We start from the raw sequence: 25,023 nt of genomic DNA, 5'->3' as shown, positions 1-25,023 counted from the left end.
TCTTGTTCTCACACTCCAGCACCTTAATTCTTGTGCATCTATTAATTTATCAAGTGTAACACTCCAATATACTCATAGTGGGTACTTTTGTGCTAACACTGTAAGTGTTCAGTGGATCCCACAAGAGAGAGAAAAACAAAAGTAAAAGAGAGGCAAGAGATGATGTTGCATCAATTAATTGGTTGCATGGATCCCATAAAAATTATTATTTATTAAATTAGAGACACTCCAAATAAGTATGGATACAATTTCTATATGTTTTCAAGTGTGAAATGTTGCCCATTATGAACAACTAATACTCCATCCATAAAAAAAAAACATTTGGAACACCTCAAATGACTCCCATTGAAGTTGTTCTTAAGTCTCGTGGTTCACGAGGTGAGATTAATTATTTTAGTTATTATAGTAATAAAAAATGATGTTTCTATTGGTACCCCTATTTTTACTATTTAAATCTCTATTAATTAAATAGTTCGTGTTAGGAAAAAAAAGTACTTTGAAATGACAATCATATTATCCAATAATTTTGAATTTAGTTTTGCTTGAAATGACAATCGTACCATAAAACAACCCTACCATGAGCGACAAACGAGACACTTTTTTTTTTTTGGCTATAAACTTTGGTTAAACGACATCATCATTAGGTAGCTTTAGATAAGATTCACACTAAATTTACCAGATTAGGTGAAAATAACATAATGACACAAAAATCTTTACCAAAACATAATCCATTACTACGTGTTTGCCATTGCGTGCACTTTGAGGCGAGTTATTGAGGGTTGTTGTACATCAAATTATAACAGTCCCCGCTATAACAATTTTGAACATTTATATTACTTTTAAAAATAATAAAAAAAGTTATAGATGTATAGTATTTTGTTTAACAAATCTAACCATATATTTTTTTGTTTGAAACAAAAATCAAATTCATCAAAAAAAAGACATAGAAAGTTTTAAGTTTATATTCAACGGTTCAGAATTATTGTATCTTTTTATGTTGAATTTGATTTTTGTTTCGGACAAATGATATATCGTTGGATTCGTATAAAAGATCAAAATACAAATATAATTTTTTTGCAATTTTAAAAAATTTAATCTAAGCTATAATGGAATTACAACGGAGGCTACTTTAAAAAAACTACAACATCCCCCAATAACTCCTTTGAGACTTGCCTTATGACCTCCAATTGTTGGGTATGACTCCTCAAAAGGGATTGACCTTTCCTAAAAGAAAACCAAATCCTCGTTTTCTTCATTTTTTAGGTACAAAATAATTTTTAAAAAATACTATAACATAGTATTATGTACTTTACATCTAATCATTCGGATTTTTCATACATTTTTCTTTACAAATTTTGATTTTTATTCAATATAAAATACAACATTTGAGTCAAAATTATTGATAATTGTCATTTTTTAAAAAAATATTGATATAAAAAATAAGGAATTACTATTCTTTTAGAATAGCAGCATTCCCGCATGTGTTACTGATGGATGTTACATATAAAATCCACAGGTTCAGGAAGCATCTATTTGAGATTGTGGATGTGACTTCAACGAAGATGATATTTTGCGTAGGATTTGTTTTCCTGCAATCAGAAAAGAATGACAATTATACTTGGATACTGAATTGTTTGCGGTCAACAAAATGGATGAGGCAACTTTTCTGAGAGTTATTGTCATTAATAATAATCACTTTGTCCAAATTGCCTCAACAGAGGGTTATCCGATGCCTTCCAATATGATTCAATGGTTTACATACAGGTATGATTGCGCAGCTGCATGGGTTACACCGTATACGAAACAACTTGCAGCATACATTCAATGTAGACGTTCTATATTTCCTTCTGAAACCATTGCATTATAAGTTACATAATTGTAAGAATATTGAAATGTTATTTGTCTATATTTTAGTTGAATATTTGGCAAAGAGAGTCGGCCTATAAGTGAAACTAGTAAGTGCATTAAAACATATATATGTATAAAAAACTATTATACTGAAAAAAGACATTAACAATTATAAAAATTTAAAGCCTTTTTAATCATATTGAAATTAATGTTGCATGGTAACTCTTACAACGATTATAACACAATTAATCGATTTTTAATTGATTTATCTCCTAAAAAAGCATTTAAAAAAAAACAAAAAACAAAGAGATTTGTCAAAAGTGGACGCTTATTTCCACGCTTTAGCAAACAATGATGGCATTGTGTAGTGTGTACGGGATATATGCTAGTTTGGTAGAGCATTTGTAAAGTAGTAGATATGTTAGCAGAAATAGTGATAGCATAAATGCTGGACAATTTTAATAGCAGAAATGCTGACTGAATGCTGAGTAGGTGTCTGGTTGTATTTTTGCTATTAACATTTGTGTTGTGTAGCATTTTCTGATAAATTACGTGCAGGGGTATTATGCATATTGTTGTATACCCTGTATCTAAACAAACAATTTAACTATTAAAAATAATATAATGACTTTTAAATTAATTAAAGATAATACTAACTTATAAATTACTTCATTATCAATTTATTTGCATTTAATTATTTATTAGTTCAATTATTTAATGAGAATGATTTTAATAACACTAGTCCTTCAAATGAGGGGTAATAGTGGAATAACATCAACTTACCAGGGAGAAAAATGAGAACAAATTAGGACCAGCAAGTGATTTGCCTAGAGGTTGGGCAGTTATGACCAGCAAGTGATTTGCCTAGGGTTGTATTTCTTGTAAATTGTAATGAAATTTTAGATTATTTTATTGTCTCTAAGACTTCTTTTATAGGAATGGTTTTTCTATCTCTTTTCTTTTTTATTTTGTAATGAACGGCCTACCATATTTGGTTGATTATTTTACCTCTTGCAAATGCTTCTTTAATTTGCTGAAAATTTTCATGATATTTTATAAATATTTTATAGTTTCAAGTTTAAAAAAGGACGAAAAGAAAGCAGTACAAGTATAATACATGATGGGACACTGATTCAAAAAAGTAAAAATAAATGAGAGAGAGTTGATTAGCCAATCATTCTTATCTCTTCCACAAATATATATATATATATATATATATATGTTGGGCCCTATGAGAGATTAATACATCTTCTTACTTCTTGTGCCTTTGAACCACGACATTCGTACCGTTTTTATCAAGTATTATGAATTCACCTGCCAAAGCCTCTAAGAGGGCCTTTCTTTCGAAACATTGCTTTGCTTTCTCCGACTTGGCTTGGAAGGTCTAAGCCTCATCATTTTCGTCATAATATTTTCTTCATCATTTATGGAAGTTACTAGTTGTAGGTTCGAATCCTACCTAAAGAGATTTGATTCATTCCGAATTGAAGAATTCGGAATGAAAGGGAACCGCTTTGACCGTTAAGAGTAGGTAACATGTTCCCAGGGGCAGCCCTGGGCCTGGGCGAGCTGGGCCGCCGCCCAGGGCCCCCAATTTTTTAGGGCCCAAATTTTAAAATTTTTTAGTTATAGGATAGTTTATTTTAAAACCAATCCCAACATATTTTAAAGCCCACAAATATTACTTATAAAGCCCAAAAAGAGTTGAGAGTTAAAACAAACTAATAAAAGTGAGGGCCCAACCCAATTAGAAAGTAAGAAAGACCACTTAAGATTTTAGACTCTTAGAAGTTAGATTAGCCCATAAAGAAATTAAGAAAAAAAAATCAAAAACCTCTTCAAAAATGAAAAGACTTATTAAAGTGTGTCCCTTTTTATGATATTGGTAGAAGAGATTTAGCTTTAGAATCAAAAGTTTTGTGTAATATTTTACCTAAAGAAATAAAAAAGCCTATCGAAATATTAAATCATTTCCAAACAATGGATGGTGGTTTTCCAAATGCATGGATTGCATATAGAATATTGTTGACTATTCCAGTAACGGTAGCCTTCGTAGAGAGAAGTTTTTCAAAGTTAAAGTTGATAAAATCATATATTCGGTCCACCATATCGCAAGAAAGGTTAATAAGTTAGCTTTGTTGTATATTGAAAGTGGTTTGACGAAAAAAGTTGATCATATTAAAGTAATTCATGATTTTGCATCTCAAAATGTTAGAAAAGTCATATTTAAGTAATTTTTTTTAGAATTAAACTTTTAATAACTATATGATAATAACGAGAAAAAAAATTAAGGGGCCCCTTTTTCAGAGTTTGCCCAAGTCCCCCGTCAACTCAAGTACGCCACTGCATGTTCCCTTTGTCTTTGTTTCTATCGCATTTTATCTCATCATATCGCATTCTGTTCTACGATATTTGAGAATCACCGTCAATACAGGGGCAAATAATACATGATTAATCATGATTAGTAATACATGATTAATTTAGTTTATTTACTAGTGAGGAGATTACAAAGCCCAGCTCTCGTAATTAGTAAGATTCGGGAAGATCTTGTAACAATGAAAGAAAACAATATTATATATATATATATATATTCAACGTCAATCACGTAAACATCCCAGCAATTAGTCATCAATACGTATTGGGTGGGGTCCAGTCTTGATAGTAGTGAAGCAAAGCACCTTGGGTAAGTCTAATCAAGGCCTCCAATATTGACTTTATTATGTGTATTTAATAAAAAAAATGTGCGTATTTAGCAATTACCTAAGTTGAAAAGGGGTGATAATGGTTCCGCTTAAAAAAACCGTCATAAAAACATCCATAATGGTGCTATATTTAACATTGTTAAAAACCATTTTTAGAAAATGATAGTGCTATGCCATCACAATGAATAGAATGAAGTGTATTTAAGTATTTGAAATGTTACTTTTTTTATAAGTATAGTGTTATATGCACAACATAATGGGTAAAAAATGACACTTAAAAATTTAGTTGTGGAAAAATGATACTTGAGAGTTAGAGTATATATATAGTTGATGAATATCGAAGAGAGATGATGAAAAGGAAGAGAGAGATGATAAAAAAGAAGAAAGAGAAAATAGAGAAAATGAGTATGGAGTGTTGATGAATAATGTATATTGTGGATTCACTCATCCAATTAAATTGTGCCACGTAGGAGAGAGGAGAAGAGAGAGAATGATTTTGGAGTACTAGATATTACAATGACCATTGCGGATGCTCTAACACACTAATATTCAGTGGGAAGCGCACACCACGTCATCATACTGATATGGTGTGCATGTCCCATTTAATACTTGACATGTGTACATCTAGCCTCACAATTTTTAGTTTCCTTTATCTGTATTTTATTTTATTGTATTTTTATATCCCAATTTTATTTTTATTGAGAAAAACAAACAGATAAAAAGGCAGATCTCCTTCACCAGATCTCTGATACAATTCATTCCCTTAGTTCCAATCGACGGTTTCCGCCCCATTCTTCGATCTCCTTCACCAGATCTACTGTCAGAAACGGAAGCCTCTTGACTCCCTATACATGATCCTAGTCGGATCAGAGGATAAACACCAAGTCGTCTCTTCACTTATTTCTTCATCTAACAAACCTTCTCTCTCCTACATAGAAAGCTTGATTTTCAGATCTGAGATTTAATTGTAACGAAACTACAATGCATCAAAGAGATTTAAGATGATGCGTTTTCAATTTTGGAAGTGAGTTTGTCCTGATGAGTTTTGATATTTGGGTGTTGGTGAATCCATTCTTTATGAGAAGTTGAAGGACAGAATCCAGCCTTACCACCACCATCAGTGTCAACTACATAATTCCACCTATTTGGTCTCCATCTCCCAGTTGTGACATTACCAAAGTCAAATAGCTCTTTGATTGTTCTGCCATGCTCCCCTGTTTATTCAAATACCCACAACATGAAACCCCCCACAATGGTTGTTTGCAGAGGATATTGACGACTGATGGGCCTCTCCGATGTAGTCCGATGACCCACCTGTGTTCCGATTTCATCCATGGCAAATATATTTATTTTACAGAACTATTTTATATTTTACTTTCGATATTATGAATTATGAATTGATTTATTTTAGAGATATTTTACTGATTGGGATAAAAATCACCACATGTAAAATATTCAATGGGACGTACACACCACGTCAGCATGATGACGTGGTGTGCGCTTCTCATTTAATATTTTCTCATGGCAGTGAGCCGTTTTGACTGACGAGCCCATGACTTTGTTTACAACGGCTAAAATGCCACCCCATGGACCATGGCAACCCCAAGGCCCATTAATAGGTAAGACAACTTTGTTCACATTTTGTTTGTGCTCTATCACATCACCATTTTGTTTCCCGACGTGCTTGCATCTAACCTATCGCATCTCATCTATTGTATTCGATCACGCCTTCATATCATCTTGATCAATTGAATCATGTATTCAACTATTGTTTCTCTTTTAAAAATTTAAAAACTTTCCATCAAGCAGTGGTTTAGAATCATTAAATTATTTTTATACATTTTCATTAATGAATTTTGACATTAATTTTTTTTTCGCCCCATTTCCATATGAATGAGTAGACACTGCTACATTACTATTAAGCTTGAAAGTACCTCTAGGAGGAGGACTCCACACTGCATTAGATAAACTCCCAGAAAGAGTTCTGGGGTGAGGGGATCGAAGTACCAAAGAAACTCATACCTAAAGGATTCGGCCATTTGGACTATTTTCTTAGCCAGAAAGCACACCTCTTCCCATATGACTCTATTCCTATTGAACCATAAAAAACCTAAACACTGTGACAATAATATCATATATTCTACTATTATATATATATATTTTTAAACACCATGTTAGATATTTTATAGCTAAGGACTAAAAGGATTTTAAAACATTCAGGTTTTTCATAAAATATATATTAATTCAACATAAAATATATAATTTTTGAACAAATACAGATATGCGATCGATTTTTCCCTCGGGCTTAAACAAATAGTTAAAAGAACATTCAAAAACCATGGCCACTGCTAAAAGTACCAGAGTCCGTAAATTGGTGGTTGGCGTCGAGTTCTCCACTTCTCCGAAGGATTCATTGACATCGGTCGTGCTTGACAAAACTCCACAATATTTACAAACGACAAACGCAAATGAGATCCGTCCACGAGGTCGACGTCTCGCAAAACCCTAAACTCTGTCGCGCGAAGATCTGAGGAGAAATCTCGTCGATCAGATCGACATCTCGTAAAACCCTAACCTCGTCCGTCGATTTCTATCTTCTACACGAAGAAAACGCAAAAAGTGAGAAAAACGAAGAGACGTTCTCGCGGTCGACCCTGCCGATGGCGTCCTCCAGTTCTCCGAAGGAGTTATTGACATCGGCCGTGCTTGACAAGTCTCGCTTATTGTTTCAGAACGACAACAGCTGCAAGGAGAAACGCACTTGCCATCTGTCCACGAGATCGATTTCTCGCAAAACCCTAACCCCTGTCTCTAAGGCGCGACTATTTGAGGAGAAATCTCATCGATCAGTCACACTTTGGGGTCCTCAAGGACGAGGCCTCCCTCCCTCGTGTTCAAACGTTTGAAGGTACTTCTCTCTATAATTAGATATCTAGCAGTTGCAATGTTGAGTATATTCTACCGAGAACTTGTGTGACTTTGCATGTTGTTTTTTTATGTCTCTCTGTTTGGTTGCAATGAAAACAGAGGAAATGACTGAGAAAATTGACTATTTAAGGCTGCGCTATATGTGTTATGAATCCACATGATAATAGGAAGAAAGTTTTTACAACAGCTGCAAGGGATGATGACGTGGAGTTGGTTACAAAGGAATCAATTGAGAAGGATGATACAGGGTGTACACCACATGATAATAGGGAGAAAGTTCCTACAACAGCTGTAGGGGATGATGACGAGGAGTTGGTTACAAGGGAATCAATTGAGAATGATGATACAGGGTGTACAAGGAGAAAGATGATTCGAAAAAGAAATAGGCCTAACAAACTTAAGGACTACGTGTAAGACTGTGATGAGTCTAGTATGAGAATAAATAGTGACTAGTGGTGAAAGGGTGGGTTATGCAATGTTTAAGATGGTGTGATTCTCTCTGTTTTTCTCCCTCTGAATTCTCGGCTTTAGTTTGTATTTCTTGCTTAATACAGATATCCTTGTGAAATCATAACAATTGGTGCTTTCATTGACTCTTCACCATGGCTGAAGGGACTCGTTTGAAATCCATGGATGAGGCTATTCGCCGTCTTCAGGAGGCCTCTTCTATTCATGAATCATCGTTAGGGTCTCTTCAATCGGCGTTGGTGGAGCTGACTAAGGTTTCGACGACTCAACACCAGTCTGTCAACGACTTAACCAATCGCGTCACGGCAATGGATGGTCGTCTGGAACAGGTCCTTCGTTTGGCTCACTCTTCTCTACCAGTTGCGAGTGGATCTCAGGCTCTCGCTGTTGCTGCACCGGATGTGGCGTCGACGTCTACGGTCACTACGCCGCCTCTGGCACCGTATACCACTGTTCCAATGGGATCTTTTCCTCCCGGTTCTGTTCGATTGGATTTCCCTCGTTTTGATGGAACTAATCCTCTGGAATGGACTTCGAAGGCAGAGCAATTTTTCCATTTATTCCAAACTAGTGACACTCAGAAGGTGGAAATTGCTTCCTATCACCTGGATGGTCCGGCTTGGCAATGGTTTCAATGGGCAAATCCTGATCAACGTTTCACCACTTGGTCTGTCTTTGCTCGGGCTCTTGAGGTCAGATTTGGTCCGACGGACTTCGAAGACCATGGCTCTGTCTTAGCCAAACTCACCCAAACAGGTTCTTTCGAGGAATTTCAATCTCAGTTTGAGCTCCTCTCCAATCGTGTCCCTCAATTGCCGGAATCTTTTCGCCTGAGTCTGTTTCTTTCTGCGTTGCATTCCGATATTCAGCATGACGTCCGGATTTGCAAGCCCACTACTGTTCATGAAGCTATTGGGCTTGCTAGGCTTCATAATGCCAAATTACTGGCTGTTAAGAAGGCTTCTGTTTCTGGGGGTATTCCTCGTTTGGATTTTCGACCCTCCGTCCAAATCCGTGGGCCTTTGTTACCTAACCCCAGTAGACCACCAGAGGCGACGAGTAAACCTGCCCTACTAGCACCTCCCTCCAAACCTTCCACAAATGTTCCCATTCAACGTCTCACCGCCGCCGATATGCAGCGGAAGCGTGACCTCAACCTTTGTTACCATTGTGATGCCAAGTATGTTCCTGGGCATCGTTGTCCGGCTCGTCGACAGCTCTTTTACTTGGACTTGGCTGATTCAGGGGACGAGTCTATAGAGGTTTCCGATGCTCAGCTTGCAGAGGAAATTCAACTTGCAGAGTTTCAGTCTCCATCTATTGGTGTGGAACCGACACAAGAAACTGTAGTGTCTTGTCATGCCCTCACTGGGTTCCCTACCCTACAAACCTTATGGTTTCAGGCCACGGTAGCGGGATCTCAACTACATACCTTGGTTGATGGGGGTAGCACACATAATTTTGTACAGAGTCGAGTTGCCAAAGGTTTGGGATTGCCAATTGAATCGGTTCCTCATATTACGGTCGAGGTCGGTAATGGTGAGAAGCTGCGTTGCGAAGGGTGTATTCGTCAAGTTCCCATTAATATCCAAAATCATCTATTTTCCGCAGATTTGTATGTGGTGGCCATTCAAGGAGCTGAATTAGTTTTGGGCGTTTCATGGTTATACAGTGTCAATCCTATCCTTTATGACTATGTTGAACGGGTGATTACAGTACAACATAATGGGGATTCAGTTCGTCTTCAAGCCATGCCTTATACCTCACCTACGGCCATGGATTACCATCAATTACGTCGATTGGTGCATTCTGGGGCTGTGGGAACATGTTTGCAGCTGACCATGGAATTTCATTCGACACAGGGAGAGGAGGAGGTGATTGATCCTCGAATAACCGGGTTGTTGGCTCAATATGAGTCTGTTTTTCAGAAACCACATGGTCTTCCGCCAACTCGACCGACAGATCATAGCATACATCTCTTGCCCAATTCCAACCCTGTCAATGTTAAGCCTTACCGATACCCTTATTTTCAAAAATCTGAGATTGAACGGATGGTGCAAGAAATGTTAAAGGAGGGCATCATTCGTACAAGTACTAGCCCATATTCATCTCCTGTTTTACTCGTCAAGAAAAAGGATGGTTCGTGGCGCTTTTGTACTGATTATCGCGCCTTGAATGCCATCACAGTACGTGATCGTTTTCCTATTCCAACAGTGGACGAGTTGCTGGATGAACTCAGTGGTGCTATGATTTTTTCAAAGTTGGATTTGTTGGCAGGCTATCATCAAATCCGTGTTCGTCCAGAAGACATTATCAAGACTGCTTTTCGTACTCATGAGGGGCATTATGAGTACCTTGTGATGCCTTTTGGCCTCACGAATGCTCCCTCTACGTTTCAAGCAACAATGAACTCCATTTTCCGCCCATTTTTACGACAATTTATATTGGTTTTTTTCGATGATATTTTGGTGTATAGCAAAACATGGGCTGGTCATTTACAGCATTTAGATGCCACTTTGCAGGTCTTGCAAGCTAACAATTTTGTTGCTAAACGCAGCAAATGTACCTTTGGTCAGACGACGGTGGAGTATCTTGGCCATGTTGTGTCTGGGCAGGGAGTTCAAATGGATCCTGCGAAGATCATGGCAATAGAAAGGTGGCCTCCACCCACAACAATCCGGGCCTTGCGTGGGTTCCTCGGTCTTACAGGGTATTACCGTCGTTTTGTTAAAGGATATGCTTCGATTGCTGCCCCATTAACTGACCTTCTCCACAAGGATGCTTTTGCATGGACAGACAAGGCACAAGTGGCTTTCCAGCAATTAAAGGCAGCCTTGATATTGGCCCCAATTTTGAAGTTGCCTAATTTTTCCTTGCCGTTTGTAGTGGAGACTGATGCATCCGGCACAGGTATTGGTGTTGTTCTAACTCAAGCAGGCCATCCCATAGCTTATTATAGTGCCAAACTGTCTCCACGGATGCAAGCTGCTTCTGTGTATCACCGCGAAATGTTTGCAATCACTACCGCGGTGGCGAAATGGAGACAATACCTCTTAGGAGGTCGTTTTGTTATTAAAACCGATCAACGGAGTTTGAAGGAATTAATGGATCAAACTATTCAAACGCCGGAGCAACAACAGTGGATGACCAAGCTTCTGGGGTATAGTTTTGATATTCAATATCGACCGGGCAAGGACAACATTGTTGCTGATTCACTGTCTCGCCAACAGTGGGAAACAGCTACTTTCCATGCATTATCAACTCCACATATAGATCTTTTGCCTCTATTACTCAAGGAAACAGCCGAGGCTAATGATTTGATAGAACTCAACCGCAAAATCCTCACTGACCCAGGGTCGGTTCCGCATTATACTATTCGGCAAAGTTTGATTTATTTCAAGAATCGCATCGTGCTATCAACATCTTCTTCCCTACGACAAAAATTAATTGAGGAATTCCACACGACTCCGGTTGGTGGACATGCAGGGATTTTGAGAACATATAAGAGGCTTGCGTCTAATTTTTTTTGGCCATTCATGAAGAAAGAGGTTCACAAGTTTGTGACTGAATGTCTCACTTGTCAACGGATGAAAACATCTCAATTGTCCCCGGCAGGGTTGTTACAGCCCTTACCCATTCCACAGCAGGTTTGGGAAGATATTGCCATGGATTTCGTGGTGGGTTTACCGGCTTCAGGGGGCAAAACGGCATTGCTGGTGGTGATAGATCGATTGACCAAATATGCACACTTCTGCCCTCTGCCCAGTCATTATACTAGCACAATGGTGGCTGCGGTATTCGTCAAGGAAATCATTAAGCTACATGGCCTCCCACGTTCCATCGTAACTGACCGTGATCCGTTGTTTTTAAGTCATTTTTGGCAAGAGATTTTCCAACTCCAGGGCACCAAATTGACAATGAGCAGTGCATATCATCCGCAAACGGATGGGCAAACGGAAGTTCTCAATCGGTGTCTGGAAATGTATCTTCGCTGTTTTGTGCAAGATAATCCAGCGCAATGGCTCAAGTTTCTGCCTTGGGCGGAATATTCTTACAACACAGCCTATCATACAGCATTGGGCATGTCCCCTTTTCAAGCCCTTTACGGTCGTCTTCCACCTTTGATTCATAAATATTTTCCAGGTTCCACCACTTGTGATGCTGTTGACCAAGAGTTGTTGACACGTGATGAGCTCTTACGCCTACTGAAATCCAATTTGCAACGAGCTCAATTGCACATGAAGAATCAGGCTGACCAACACCGGCGTGAGGTCCATTTTGAAGTCGGTGATTGGGTTTTTATTCGACTTCAACCTTATCGCCAAATTTCTTTGCGATTACGCCGTGATCAAAAACTAGGTCCTCGCTATTTTGGCCCTTTTCCTATCACACAGAAGGTGGGCATGGTGGCTTATCGTTTGGAATTGCCGGAGACCGCCAAAATACATCCTGTGTTTCATGTTTCTGTTCTTAAACGTTGTGTGGGCAGACCAGAGCAACAGTTTGTTCCATTACCGTTGATTACTTTACCTTCAGGGCCAGTAGTACAACCAACAGCCTTACTTAGCCAACGAGAAATATTACGTCAGGGCCAGTTGATAAGGCAAGTCTTGGTTCAATGGGAGAATTTACCTCAAGAGGATGCTACTTGGGAGGATATGACACAGGTTTCAAAGCTATTTCCTAATTTGAACCTTGAGGACAAGGTTCTCTTTGACAAGGGGAGTATTGTTATGAATCCACATGATAATAGGAAGAAAGTTTTTACAACAGCTGCAAGGGATGATGACGTGGAGTTGGTTACAAAGGAATCAATTGAGAAGGATGATACAGGGTGTACACCACATGATAATAGGGAGAAAGTTCCTACAACAGCTGTAGGGGATGATGACGAGGAGTTGGTTACAAGGGAATCAATTGAGAATGATGATACAGGGTGTACAAGGAGAAAGATGATTCGAAAAAGAAATAGGCCTAACAAACTTAAGGACTACGTGTAAGACTGTGATGAGTCTAGTATGAGAATAAATAGTGACTAGTGGTGAAAGGGTGGGTTATGCAATGTTTAAGATGGTGTGATTCTCTCTGTTTTTCTCCCTCTGAATTCTCGGCTTTAGTTTGTATTTCTTGCTTAATACAGATATCCTTGTGAAATCATAACAATATGCCTCGTTATTTTCCTTACGGTTTCTTGCCAGCCAAACAGACGATTCTAGCCCTCAAAGATTATGTGTTATTCAATCTTTATCAACCATATGCTATTTTATGTAACTCAGTATCTCATCAATCGCTAGATAACTTTTTATTTCTATAAATTTTCTTGCCTAATGATAATTGAGGCAGATTAATACTTTACATTCGGAATCTCTTGTTGTCAATTAAATCTTCAAGTTACATTTTTAGGAGTAATTGAGACAGATTTATACTGTTTACAGAGTGAATAACTTGAGCATTCACTAATTGTTCTTTGGTTGCAAATTTCTTAATCAGATCCATCATGTACTTGTTTTACCTTTTGGTCTGTTGAGTTCTACATCCAGCTGATAAACTCTCTCTTAGCTATCACTAAGACAGCTGGAACTTTATGCATTCAATTATTTCTTTGGGCTAATATTTAATTATTAGCATATCCCCTGCCTCCTTTTGGTAGCATGGTCCTATTTGGGACAATTTCCAAAATTCCTCTGCGTACAGTATATGTAAAGATCTAGGAGAATCATGCCTTTACTAATGCTTATGAATTATGCATCATGTAAGATGGGAGTTTTTCTTTGGTTTCGGTGCACGAATGTGCATGATGCATCCCATGATTCCAAACTTGTGTACGTGTTGAGTTGAGCATATGGTGAAAGTAACTATGGAGAATGCATGTGTTTCATTCTTCATATTAATTTCTTATTTAGGTAGTCGCAATAGAGTTAAGATTATACATTGGCGATATTTACTTTTGCAAGCAAAAGCTCAGGTTGGGGAAGTAATATGATAAAATGGTTGCTTTGATTTGTTTTCGGCCTCTTTCCTGTGTATCTTTGAAATGTTGTTTTCTTTTGTACAGTGGGGATTAGGCAGCACCACCTTAATGCCTTTTACCTTCTCACAAAAAAAAAAAAAAGGGAGTAATGCTCAATGGTGAATAATGATTTGGATGATAGCTAATTAATCATTTATTGCAGATCACAAAAGTTTTACTTTGTTCACTTAATCTAACAAACTGTGATGGCTTACTTAACTTGTTCATAAACTAAGTGGCTCATTCTTTGTCAATTACAGATACAGATAAAAGTATCATAGCCAGTCGTGGATGAAGCAGAGAAAGAATATGAGATGTATTGGCAGTCTGGGTGGATCAGTGAAACTCATGAAGCAATGAAGGTATATCTAGCACCATCCGTATACAATATCTATCCAGATGCTTCTGATCCTTTTGTGTTATTTGTTACACTTTTCATATGCAGAGTTTGTCAGATGCACAGATCGCCTCATCTTGTGGTATGGTTGTATTAATTTTCTCTTTCAGATCTTTGCTACTATAATGACTCTCGAATATGTGGAATGTTTTCAAAATACCTCCACTTTAAAATGTGTCTGCTTTGATGAGATCAACTTTGTTAAGCATATTTTTGGGACCTTTTGTTAAACTCGATCACATGATGACCCATGTTAAAAGCTGACTTCACCTCAAAGACAGCTAAATCTAAACTGCTGCATTTGAAGGTTCTTGAAATAATGTCAAACCTATACATAATTTTAGATCTTTTCCTTTGTGCATATGTATTGTCCATGGTTTCCGGTGGACAAATTGGTGGCATATTATACCATTCTTCATGTTCCTTTATGATTAAATTTGGTTTTAAAGATTCAGACCATGCATTTTTTCCCGTAATTTTGACCTGTTCCTGGTTGACTAGTTAAGTATAAATAAGCTTCAATCCTTTTGCTTGTAATATTATATATTGTTTGTTCTTCATTCAATTTTTTCCAATGTGCAAATATCCATCAATGTTTTCTTTTGAAGGCACTTTTGAGAAGAAAATTGATGGTCCTGGGAAGCAGAACTTCATCAACTTAGGGTCATCTTGAGCTAGGTGAAGATAAATTTCTTAGTAAGTGCTTTCTCTACTTGATACTCTGTTCTGAAACTCTCAAATTAGAATGAATATGTGATATCACATGATGTTAGAAGTTATTGATTTATTTCATTAATGCACTCATGTTCCTTAGGACTTCTAACCAGAGACTATGTAGATGTATCTAGCTCAGGAATACTAACAAATATAACTACAAATAGTATCATATCGCTGACAATGCATCCTCCTTGAGAAAGTGAAAAGAAATTGCTATCATATGGCTGTTTGTAAGCCGAGAAGTAAACTTTAGTCCTAGTGAAAGACTATCACACTCTTAATCTCACTCCACCTGGCCCATCCAATTTGCCAGAAGCCAACCCACTGGTGTCTTCAAGGTTTTCATGCCTGTGTTGGATCAATGGTGCACACGACATATGCATAAGTTTATTTACTCACCAGTGATCTAACATAGTACCCATGCGTCTTCTAAAGCTGCTTTTCAGCATATGGTTCTTTGCATCCTCAAATGTTCTTATTTATGTATTTAAATGCCATATACCCTTTCGTCTCTCTTTTTTTGGTCTTATTTTCATGCGTGGGCAATTTGTTTTGACATTCAATTTCAGGGATTTTGAGTGAGAAAATTCCATGTTCTTTTAGAAAGATAATAAAAAGAAATTGCTAGGGAATCAATATGTAAGGATATATGATAAAGAGAGATACTTTTAGGAGAAGACAAATAAATTCAGTAATTAAAACATCGAAGTTATATTAAATTGTCGCCCCTAATTGGACATCTGTTTAATTTCTCAATGTTTTTCCTTCGTGACTTGAGTTGGTAGGTTGTAGCAACTATTGGCATAGGTCAGCTTGCATCATTAAATTTACTCAGTTGAGTAATTAATTACATTTTATATGTCATTGTTTTCTGATTTAAATTTCCATACATGAACTATTTGATTTAAGACAGTTCATTTTACTTTTTCTTTAGTGTGATTCTCAGGATATTATAAGACATTCCAAAAATAGCTGCTCGCGTGCTGTGATTGGATGTATTACAGCAGGTCAGTTTATTGCGCGTTTTATCAAAATAATCTCAGGAAAATAAGAAACCAATAATAACAAATATCAATGCAGAACAAGCACTCGCTCATGCTTGTACTTACGGATTTCACATTTTATTAGAATGGAATGGACGGATCGTGAAAATTACACAAAATTAGATGTTCAATCAGGAGGGCCTTCTAGAATGGTGCAATTATACTCTGTATGACCCATTATCTTTTCTTAATTGGCGTTACGACTAACTGACTTAGGGGGAATTAGCCTAGCTTTGTGCCCTAAAACTAATTGAAAGAGTTTGCCCTACTTATGGGTAGGTCTTGGGCCCCAATGTCCTAAGCATTGACGTTTGGAATAAACACAATCTATATTGGTGGGCCAAAGCCCATTTTAGATAGCAATCCGTTGAAACCGGCGGTCAGTTCAAGAAGTGATGGGGCCTGCAGTAAAACCATAGGCCCGATTTTGATGGGCGAAACCCAATTATATATGCCTATGAAACAACTTAGCGGGCAAGGTCAAGGCTAATGGGCCTTAGAATCAATTGGGCCACCTAAGCAACCCAGGAAGACGCATTTATAGGAAAGGAAGACCAATGGCCAAAGCCAAAGCCCATTTTAGATGGCAATCGTTTAAAATAGTGAACCTCTACAAACATTAATGGGCGGGCCTCGGGCCTAATTAACTACATCTTGGGTCATATTGTCCCTAGCAGGCCCACTTGCAGATTCTCACGTACTGGGCCCGCTTTGACGAATCTACTAAGACGGATCCATAGAACATTGGGCCTAAAGTCCAATCAAAATGTGGGCCTCGGTTGGGGCCATGTTCCTCTGCTATGCCCATTTTAACAACATTGCAGGATGTTCATGCCCAACTTCATATTGGCCTTCATGTTCAACTCGTAGAATTTGGAAAGAACTTGGGCCTCTGGTCAGCTTTCGGGACCTGTAGAATGTGGACCTGATGCTGTTGGGCCATACTTCTCTAACTACATGGTTCCGCCAAGGGCAACGGCATAACTTCCACCAGTCGCGGACCTGGTTTTATTCGTTTTCAATTATCCTGTTATAACCGTTTGTTTTCGTTTCTTTATCATTTGTAATGTCTAAATTTCCAGTTTTAATGAATGCTCCCCCATTCGCATCACAAAGGAAGAGCTAGAAAAATCAAATAGTAATAATAGCTTCTAACCTTCCAGCCATTCCATTCAGCACAGTCCAAGGCAATTCTCAGGTACAGCACCCACAACATGACCGGAAGATGAGATCTGGTCCAAAGATCAAAGAGCTTTTCCATGTAAGCTCTTGCCATTGTACTTCCAATTACACCATCTTTTCTTACTGTAAGCATCAAAGCTGAACTTAATGATTAGATGAGGAGTACCTGCAATCACTAAAACCATGAACAAAGAATATCGTATGATGTCAATGACAGCTATAAAATCCAATTTGAAAAAACAATAACTCATCCCAACATGATTCCCATTGAATTTACTGGGGAAAACAATGCCTTTGATCTATTGTGCCCCTCTATCTCACAGGTGCGTCCACACCTGGTATGTTTATGTAATCAAAAACAATTTTAGGCCAACGTGAAGTACATTTTCTTAGCAATCTATAGGCATCGCCAAACATTCCCATTTCCCACCAAGTATTAAGGCCTAAACCCTAGAGCCAACCAAAACTTCCTAAAGAATGTGGGTCATTTTCTCCACTAGTTGAATAAATTCCATACATCCTTGCTCAGATTATTCATCATATATAAATGATAGGTCAACGAGGGGACAAAAAGGAAAAGTTTATTGAACACCCTACCTCATTGACCATTTCCAACTTGCGTTGCACACCTGCAAAACAGTATACAATGAGATGCTTATCAAGCAATATCTGCACAATTTTATGAAGCGAAAAGTGCCATGAGATGGTAATGATGTGCAACCTATTTCTGCTTATAATCCAAAGGTCTATGATCTGCAAAAGGAGTTCTACATGTATATACATGTCATATGAAATTCCAGATGATTTAAGCAATAATCAGAGAGTATGGCAAGGTTTCATCCTCCGTCCAAATTGAAAACATAAACGTGAAAAGAAAGACACCGCGTCCATCATGTGGCACTTACCAGTTCCACTTTATGAAATTGAGTAGTTGTTGTTTGACAAGCAATTCAAATTTACAATCGGCAATAGGTGTATATATAGCATTTCTGCATATATCCCAAAGGTCTAGAGTTCCAAAATGAAGTTCTTCTACACACACTACTAAAAAATAGTAAAGCATTATTCACGCACAATGCAGGAATTTGCAACCATGATGAAATCATGTTTCGAACACATCAATACTTGCAAACATGTAAATAATAGTTGCAGAAATTTCAGAACCTAAGACAGAACCACCTGTGCTGAAACGAGGCATAACTTCAGAGAACGAAAATTACCGGTGAGTTTTGAATTTGATAAAGCACCATGAAATCTCCTGTCATATTGCTTGCTCCAGGCCTACCCTAGTTCCACTTGTGACAAAGAAATTAGGTTTCTAGACATCCCATACGATGGTGAATCCGAGAAAAAGGATGAAAAGAGACTCTGCAACAAAAACAACGAACCAAAGGAGGGTTTTATAGTCGCAGAAAAGAATCATAGCCAATTGCAATCAATGAATGGGGTAATGCATCATCAGAATGGAAACTAAAGAAACAAGTTATTCATCCACGCCTAAACATAGCTCACAAAAGGTACCTGGAAAAAAAAATGACGAAGGGTTTCTGCAACTGAAGGCTTCTCTACTGAGGTCTCAGGAACAAACTAAACATTTTCCAAAAGTTGGAGAGGGAAACACAGATCAGAAGGCCTCAGCCCTCAGGTTAGCCAACTATATAGTTTGCAATGTAATACTGACTCTAATAAGGTTGCTTAGTTACACCCTCACTTGCTGATGGTATCCACGCAAACAGAAGGGCATACAATGTATCAGGAGGACAATGTATTCAGTTGTCTAAAGTGAACTTACACAGAGAAAAGATAGGGTTGGGGGGAACCGAACAGCCCTCAGTCCCTCACAAGATTAGTGCATCACATCAGACCATGTCTCCAATGGTTGTGCTGCCTATTACATTGCATATACTGAAGATTTCATCTGTTCCACTAAGTTCATATTAATGAAGAGTAAGTTCCACCACAAATAAGAAATGCTGACCAACAACATTTCCATAAATTGGCAGTTACCAGATTACTAACTATGATTATAATTTCAAAAGAAACAAAAGATCCTGAATATGCTAAACATCAAATTCCTTTTTAGCAACATACAAACTTGAGCTAAATTTCAATTACCTTTGTTACAAACTCAGGTATGGAAACGAAAGCTTTGTAGTACTACCCTTGCTTAAGGAATAGGTTATGACGTTGAAGCAAATCATTAATGAAATCATTTTGCAAAGAAAGATGATCATCTAACAGACATATCTTACAGTTGATAAATTTAACTATTAACTAACTAAAGACATTAACTACTCTAAAACAAAATCTCTGTTTGGTTGTAGGTAAGAAATTGAAAGAAAATTGATGTTATCGTGACCAATTGTCATCTTTGGCACATACACAATATGCAACACAAAATGCAGTTTGGCATCCGACATCTCAACAAGATCAGTACATGAGGTTTTGAGCAGAGACCAGTAAATGAGGTTGCAGCGAAAAGAAGTTGAGATTGGAAGAGCAAATCCGAATATAATGTTATCACGATTATATTTATCTACCAGAGAACCTTAAATAGTCAATCTCGAAACAATCTAAAAGAAAAGCACACCAGAGTCAATCAAGCAATTAAATAGTCCAAGAAGGTAAGGCTTACCTAGCGAGATCCAACAATGATGTTGTTGATCGGGATGAAGATCAGCTTCATGAAGAACCCGACGAATCCCATACCACGAACCCTATCACTGTACGGGACCCCCGCTACATGAGTTCTACACCATCGGAATACAAAAAACGCACTGTAAGGCTCAAAATCCACAACAGATCATCACACTAGAAGCAACGACAAACCGTTCAATTGGAAGAAATCAAAATCGAAAAGTTACTCTTATTATACCTTCGAGATCGGGCTTCGGGCACCTCTTCGCAAGGCGAACGCTGTCTTTAGCGAACTCTATGAGCGTATTGAACACTGAATCAATGGCGTTCATTCTCTCACTTCCCATTCTTTTCTGAAATTCTAAACCTATTTGGAGTTTGTCCGAATATCGATGCTTTGGAATGGAAGAAGACGGCTCAAGTAGAAAAATGGGAAACAAAAAACGTAGATCGAAAAAATTGCTCTCGACGCCATGGTAATTCTGAAAAACCAGATGTTAGGGTTACTGAGAGGAAGTGCGGGAAAGGTTGAGGAACAGAGGAAGTAACAAAAACATACCTAAACTAAACAACCTCCACGTCTCAACCCAAGGCCATAAAATATATTTGGACCTTCCTTCATGGGCCCATTGTCAATAAAATTGAAGTTAGGTCTAACCACAATTTATATGGCCCTCAGGCCTCACATAAATGGACAGGAGACCCATTAAGACCATAGGCCCCATTGTCATAAACATTGTCAATAAAATTGAGGTTAGGTCTAACCACAATTTATATGGCCCTCAGGCCTCACATAAATGGACAGGAGACCCATTAAGACCATAGGCCCCATTGTCATAAACATTGATGTTAGGCCTAAGCACAATTAATATGGGCCCCATTGCGCAGATATTTTGCTCATTTCTGCTTAAAATCCAAAGGTCTATGATCCCAATAAGGAGTTGTACATATATACGTATCATGTGGAATTCCAAATGATTTAGGCAATAATCAGAGAGTATGGTGAGGTGTCCAAATCAGAAAGCATAAACATGAAAAGAAAAGACACCACGTCCATCATGTGGCATTTACCAGTTACCACTTCATGATATTGAGTAGTAGTTGTTTGACAAGCAATTTAAATTTACAATCGACAATAGATGAGTATATATACCACTTCTGCATATAATCCAAAGATGTAGCGTTCCCAAATGAAGTTCTTCTACACGCACATTACTCAAAAATAGATTCACACACAATGCAGGAATTTGCAAGTTGCAACCATGATGAAATCATGTTTCGAACACAATCATGTAAATAATAATAGTGCAGAAATTTCAGAACCTAAGACAACCACCTGCGCTGAAAGAGGCATATAACTTCTTCAGAGAAGGAAAATTACCTGTGAGTTTTGAATTTGAGCGGCATGATATCTCCTGTCATGTTGCTTGCTCCAGGCCTACCCTTGTTCCACCTGTGACAGAAATTAGGTTTCTACACATTCCATCCAATGGCGAATCTGAGAAAAAGGATGAAAAGAGACTCTGCAACTAAAACAACAAACCAGAGGAGGGTTTATAGTCACAGCTGTTCTGGAACAAAGTCATGGCAGAACATAAAAGCAACTACGCTACAACAAAGAATCATAGCCAATAATGCATCATTAGAATGGAAACTAAAGAAACAAGTTACACAGATATTATTCATCAATGGCTAAACATTGTGCGTAAAAGGTACCTGGAAAAAATAGATGAAAAATGGTTCTTGCAGCTGAGAGCTTCTGCTGAGATCTCAGGAACAAACAAAACATTTTCCAAAGTTGTGGAGAGTAACATACACGACAGAAGGCCTCAGGTTAGCCAACTATAAAGTTTGCAATGTAATCCTGACTCTAATAAGGTTGCTTACATCCTCACTCGCTGATGGTATCCACGCAAACAGATGGGCATACAATGCATTGGAAGGACAATGTATTAAGTTGCTAAAGTGAACTTGCAAAGAGAAAAGATAGGGTTGGGGAACAGACCAGTTGAAATTGGAACTTAACAGCTCTAGAAAGACATCAGATCAGACAGAGCATGTTCCAATGGTTGTGCTGCCCATTACATCGCATATTTTGAAGATTTCGTCTGTTCTGCTAAGTTTCATATCAATGAAGAGGTAAGATCCACCATGAAGAAGAAATGTTGAATGACAACATTTCCATAAATTGGCACTTACAAGATTACTAACTATGATTATGAACTCAAAAGTAACAAAAGATCCTGAATATGCTAAACATCGAATTCTTTTTAGCAACATACAAACTTTAGCTAAATTTCAATTACCTTTGTTACAAACTCAAGTCTGGAAACGAAAGCTTTGTAGTACTACCATTGGTTAAGGAATAGGTTATGACATTGAAGCAAATCATTCACGAAATAATTTGGCAAAGAAAGACGATCATTTAAGAGACATATCTTAGAGTTGATAAATTTAAATATCAACTAACTAAAGACATTAACTACTCTTGAACGGAATTCTCGGTTTGGCGCCAGTGAGAAACTGAAAGAAAACTGATGTTATCATGACCAATACGAATATTTGACACATACACAAGATGCAACATGAAATGCGGTTTGACATGAGATGTGACCAGTAGATGATGTTTTGAGAAGAGACCAGTAATGAGGTTGCGACGAAAAGAAGTTGAGATTAAATAAGGCAAAAAAAGAAATGTCTAATTTGCATAAAGCAAATTGAACACGTACATAAGTGATCATGCTTAAACTTTTGCATGCAAAGCGCAACCACCCATTGTTAGCTTCAAAAGATACGCCTCTCAAATTCATATATATGGGTGAAAAAACCCAAATTGAAAATCATTAAGCATTAAAGAGGCTAGTGTTTATATAAACATATGCCATTGACCAAATCCAAAATCATAGCCCACATGAACCATATTTTTGTAAATGGGTTCCCCATTCAAGTCACGAACACCAGATTTTCCAGCTTAAGCACAACATTAAGTTGTTCATCGGAATCGACAAAAAACAACGCAAAAAATTACACTCGACCAAAAGTTGTACCGAATACACCGTCCAAGACTTCCACATTTAAATAAGGCAAAAAAGAAATGTCTAATTTGCACAAAGCAAATAGAACACGTACATAAGTTCTACTGAAAGACACATGTCTAGACAAACAAAAGCCTCTTTTGTTACATATGTTCAAAACTTCCTTAAACGTAATGTGGTCATGCTTAAACATATGCATGCACAGGGCAACAATCGATTGCCAATTGCATCCATATTCCTTTCAAATTCATAGTTATGGTTGATAAGACCCAATTGAAAAGTATTGTGCAACAGAGAGGCTATTATTTGTATTAAAATATGTCATTGAGTAAATCCAAAACCAATGAACCATATTTTTGTGAACTAGTTCACAATTCAAATTATGGACATCAGATTTTCCAGCTAAAGCATTCACGGGAACTCATAAAAAAAATGCATAAAAATACACTTGCACGTCCAAGACTTCCGCATTAAATTACAAAAAAAAATGAGATGTCAAATTTGCACAAAGCAAAGAACATGTAAAGTCAAATTTTGGCAAAGTTACGTGAATACATACAGAATATGGCGGCATTCGGATCCTCGGACTGAATTCCACCGGCTGCCTGCAAGATCGAATCAATGGTCGTGTTACGGACTAGCGACGGTGGCACAGCACCGACGATGCTGCTGGGTGTTCTTTCGTGACCAGGCACCCTAGCCATGGCCTAAGATAACCGAGTCCGAACTCAAGAATCCCACACAGAAAAGTCATGTTCATATCGGGATCATCAGATCTTTGAAAACAAATCTGACGGTCACAATTTTATCCCCAAAACTTGCAAAGCTCGCGCTTCAACCCTCTCTCTTGCAAACGAGAATCTGGAGAATTTGGTGAAATACCAAACCCTGAGCCTATGCGATTGATGCTCGCAAACAAAGCTCCAGGAGGGTGACAGCTCCCATCTGGACACCCATTGAGACCCCAAATTACAAATTGAGACAAACCCAGAGGGGCGATGAAAACGAGAGAGGAACAGAAATCGCAAAACCTAGAAAAAGAAGAGAAACGCGTAGGTGAATCTCCCTTCTTTCACACTTTTTCGATTGGTGTATGGTTTGCGAGAGAGAAGATTTACTCATAGGGTCGGGGACCTTTCCCCCATAAGATTAGGACGACTACAACGGTTCAGGAAAAAATGATTTTACTGGAGCCTTCCACAACGGTCCTTTGCTGTTTTTCAAAAAGCAATAAAAATAAAAATAAAAAACCTTCCTTTTTTTTTTTTTTTTTTTGCCCTTTTAAAGACATATTAATAAGCAAATTGCGTCCTAAGTGCGTATTATGTGATGATTTTACTGATTAAGTAGGATTTTTTTAAACTCGTTACCGGCTGTCGCTTGTCACACACGGGAATCGTGATCGGTTGCGCAGTTGATTTTTCTATATAAATTTGAAATTTGAAATTTGAAATTTGAAATTGCATATTAATAAGCAAATTGTGCCCAAGTGCCTAAGTGCGTATTGTTATTGATTATGATAGATTAAACATAAATTAAAAAAGATGACGGTTAAATATACATTATTTTTGTTAAATACGTAACTAGTTCGTTGAGCAAAACGAACGCTCCTAGTTCGCTGAGCTGAGAAGGAAGGCTCTTAGTTTTTTACAGTTCGTTGTTTCGCTCCAACTAGTCAAATTTCATTAAATACAGACACGAAAATTGCAAGCAAGCAAACTTGATAAACTAGTCCTATATCACAAAAGCAAGTTAGTCATTGACATATTTTCTTCCCCTAAAATGCCAACTATACACGAAAAGCATGTCTAAAGAAAGTATAAGAACTCATATAGAAAGTGTCAAGATCCCTTTCTCAACACTCACCGAAGTCCCAACCAAACTGCAGTTTAATACATCTTTGCTTGCAATGTTATTCACAAGCAATGGCCATCATTCCCCTGCTTTCTATGTTGGTCATTGAGTACATATATAGAGACTTATCAATTAACTCAACATAGTTAGCAACAAGTACTGAGCTTCAAAATCACCACCTTAACTGCTTGGTCAAACAAAA

The 25,023-nt window shown here is 37.7% G+C and overlaps 1 long non-coding RNA gene and 1 pseudogene across 7 annotated transcripts; one reads left to right on the top strand and one right to left on the bottom strand.

The window, feature by feature from the left end:
- The first annotated feature begins 6,817 nt into the window (after positions 1-6,817).
- Positions 6,818-17,115, top strand: LOC120016788. Of its 7 annotated transcripts, XR_005472050.1 has the most exons (5): positions 6,825-7,458; positions 14,217-14,318; positions 14,402-14,435; positions 14,962-15,049; positions 16,005-17,115. It is a non-coding gene; the product is annotated as an uncharacterized LOC120016788 (long non-coding RNA). The 7 variants fall into 7 exon arrangements; XR_005472048.1 differs by having other exon boundaries at positions 6,818-7,458; positions 14,217-15,049; positions 16,005-16,077; positions 16,199-17,115; XR_005472051.1 differs by lacking the exon at positions 14,402-14,435 and having other exon boundaries at positions 6,826-7,458.
- Positions 17,116-17,141: 26 nt separating this feature from the next.
- On the bottom strand, positions 17,142-24,149 carry LOC120016787 (annotated as a pseudogene).
- Between the last annotated feature and the right edge of the window lie 874 nt (positions 24,150-25,023).

The sequence above is a fragment of the Tripterygium wilfordii genome, chromosome 15 (genome assembly GCF_013401445.1).
Source record: "Tripterygium wilfordii isolate XIE 37 chromosome 15, ASM1340144v1, whole genome shotgun sequence".
Lineage (NCBI taxonomy): Eukaryota > Viridiplantae > Streptophyta > Magnoliopsida > Celastrales > Celastraceae > Tripterygium > Tripterygium wilfordii.
This window is presented reverse-complemented; position numbering and strand designations above follow the sequence as displayed.